We start from the raw sequence: 2,970 nt of genomic DNA, 5'->3' as shown, positions 1-2,970 counted from the left end.
TTCAATGAAATATATGTCTTTCTTATACCAAGTTAGAGTTTATTTGTTCTGAAAATTTGTATTATTTACATCTAATGTGATTTAGTATATATTTGAATTTAAACCTTTAATTTACCAATTGCTTTCTATTTTTGATGTTTCCTTTTTCTTTTTTGCCTTGTTTTGGATTTATAATTTTCTATGATTATGTTTTCCTGGAGTGTTGCTTGGGAGTTTTAAAACTGTTACTAGTGTTGGTATTATTTTAGTTGTTTAGAAGTTACAGCATACATCCCTAACACATTGCTATCAAGTTATTGTCAAACAACATTGTTGATACTTTGTCTAAATCTCAGATAGTATAAGCAACCCCCACCCTGACCTCTGCCACTGATATTGTGGATTTTATGCCTTACTTTTATATAAATGAAATATAATTTTCATCTGCCAGTCAGTATTCATTACACTTATCCAAATTAGCATTAATGTTGGTATTGCTCGGCATTCCTTTTGGATTTTTTTTTTGAAGAGAGTGCTGTGAAATTCTACTTTGACAGTGATTTACTTTCAGCAGTTTGGAATTACAATCACACTTTCTTCTGAATTTCAGGAATTAGCTGAAGGCTCATTGTAGCTCTTTGAAAGTTCGTCTTTTCTCCGCTCTGGCTGATTTATTTATTTCTTTGCTCTGTGTATTTGGTTTTCAGTATTTTATATAATGTGTTTACATAACATACACTTTAAGTTTTGTGTATCTTGCTTGACTTCATAGTGATTTTAAATGTTTTGTTCAAAATCTTTTCTCGGTTTTGGCAAGCTGTCAGCCTTGCCTTTGTTGAGTTGATATTGCCGCTGTCCCTTTCTGCCTCAGACACAAACTGACTGCCACACTCTCTGTGCCTTTAGAGTTGTGTACTTCCTCATATTTTGTCCATGTATTTTTTTGCATCCTTTATTCTTAATCTGTTCTTCTGGTCTATCTACCAGTTCACCAATTCTCTTTTCATTCAACTCTATTTCAATATTGTAGCTTTTGCTTTTAAAATTTCCATTAGTTTTAGATTCTCCAGTTTTCTGATGAAAATATGTTTTGTCTGTGGTCTCGTTGAACACAGTAAGTATACTTCTTTTAAAATATAGCCTTTGCTTTTTCAGATAGTGCAAAAAAAAAATGCTCTTTTCAGCCCGGAGCTCATTGTTCAGTATGAGCTTTGATTTATATTAGAAGGAATATTGTGAAAAAAGAAAAAAATATAGAGAGTCTCCAGTACTGGAATTATGGCTTGGATTTCCCTGCGCGCCCCCCACCCCGCCCCACTCCCCTCACTGGGTTTCACTTGTGTTCTGTTTCCTGGAGCTCTCTGTGATGTTTCGTTATGTACCAGTCCCAAACATCATCTTCCACCCTAAAAAGCTGTCAGCTGTGCGGCAGAGCCTCTCTGTCTTCCAGAATTCGAAGACTAAATCTTGTGTGAGTGTGTAGGGGGAATGGCCTCTGCCTTTTCTTTAATCTCCTTGGGTGTCTACATTTCCTGTCTAATCCAGCTTTTATCTCCAAGCAGATCTTTTTAAAAGGGTTATAGATCTTTTAGTCTCCTGGAACTCTGGTCAAAAATGCTTATTCTGCCTTAACTTTGGTACTTTTATTTGATGAATAATCAAATATTTCTGTTTTGGTTTTACCTTCTTTTATCTCTTCTTTAATTATTAATACATTTATGTGAATTAAATTCTGTTTAGGAACTTGTCAATTTGGAATTTGAAGTTCATGTGCAAGATGTCTTCTGAAGATATGATCATCTATTGTGCTTGGTACCATCACCTCAAACTTCAGAATATAGCTTGAATGTGTAGTTTGTTGCTGTCTGTTTTATTTCTGTTACTCTGCCCGTTGTATTATGTTCCAGGCTCATCTGGTCCCTAAGTAGTGTGGGTGTCATTGTATTTAGAATTCACCTTACCCATCCACCTTAATTATTTTCAAGATTTTTTTTCAAGATGTATTTATTTATTTGAAAGTCAGAGTTACACAGAGAAGGAGAGGGAGAGGGAGAGAGAGACAGAGAAAAAGAGAGAGGTCCTCCATCCACTGGTTTACTCCCCAAATGGCTACAACAGCTGGAGCTGGGCCAGTCCAAAGCCAGGGTCCAGGAGCTTCTTCCAGGTCCCCCATACGGGTTCAGGGGCCCAAGGACTTGGGCCATATTGTACTTCAAGATTTCTTTACTTATTTGAAAGGCAGAGTCACAGAGAGAGTGAGGAGAGAGAGAGAGAGAGAGAGATCTTCTATCTGCCAATTTACTCCCCAAATAGCCTCAATGGCTAGAGCTGGGACAACCACCAGGAGCCAGGAACCTCCTCCAGGTTTCCCATGCAGATGCAGGAAGCTGATGGGAAATAGGAGATGGGCACAGAAATTTCTCACTCTCATTTTGAGTTGATTCTCTCTTCATACTATGAGCTCTTCCAGTAAACTTGTTTTTAAAGTATATTGACGTGAACAAACCACTGAAAGAAAAGTTAGTTATCAAAGTTTCCAAGAATAAACATCAGAGAAGTATGAGAAATAAGTTAACATAATTTAATGTTATGAAGAACAAATATTTTAATTTTCATATATTAAACGTATAAAATATTGTCATTATTTTCAAATTTTCTGGTATTTGGGACATGTTAATTGAACCTAATTATAGAGTGAGTGAAGCTGATGATGTTATGTGGGAAACCCTTGTTTAAAAACAGTCTTGAGTTGTGGTAAATGTATAATTTCAAAAATCAATGGGTGTCAATTCCCATAAAGAGTTATGAGGCACTGCAGTTCACTCACACATGGGCTTGATTTTCCGATGGCATATCTCATTTCCAGACAGAAGCCCGCATTGATCTGGAAGTCGTCCATCAGAATGCCCTTCTCTGTTTCTGTGAACCTATTAGAGCAGAGCTTCTCACATGCGGCAAAAATCCCAAAAATCTTCACAGCATCTTGAGGAA

The 2,970-nt window shown here is 36.6% G+C and overlaps 1 pseudogene; it reads left to right on the top strand.

Annotated features, from left to right (window-relative positions):
• The first annotated feature begins 1,123 nt into the window (after nt 1–1,123).
• LOC127492219 (small nucleolar RNA SNORA40) lies at nt 1,124–1,214 on the top strand (annotated as a pseudogene).
• Nucleotides 1,215–2,970: the final 1,756 nt, after the last annotated feature.

This window comes from Oryctolagus cuniculus, chromosome 9 (genome assembly GCF_964237555.1).
Source record: "Oryctolagus cuniculus chromosome 9, mOryCun1.1, whole genome shotgun sequence".
Taxonomy (NCBI): Eukaryota; Metazoa; Chordata; class Mammalia; order Lagomorpha; family Leporidae; genus Oryctolagus; species Oryctolagus cuniculus.
Note: the sequence above shows the minus strand (reverse complement) of the source record. Positions and strands in the feature narration are given on the sequence as shown.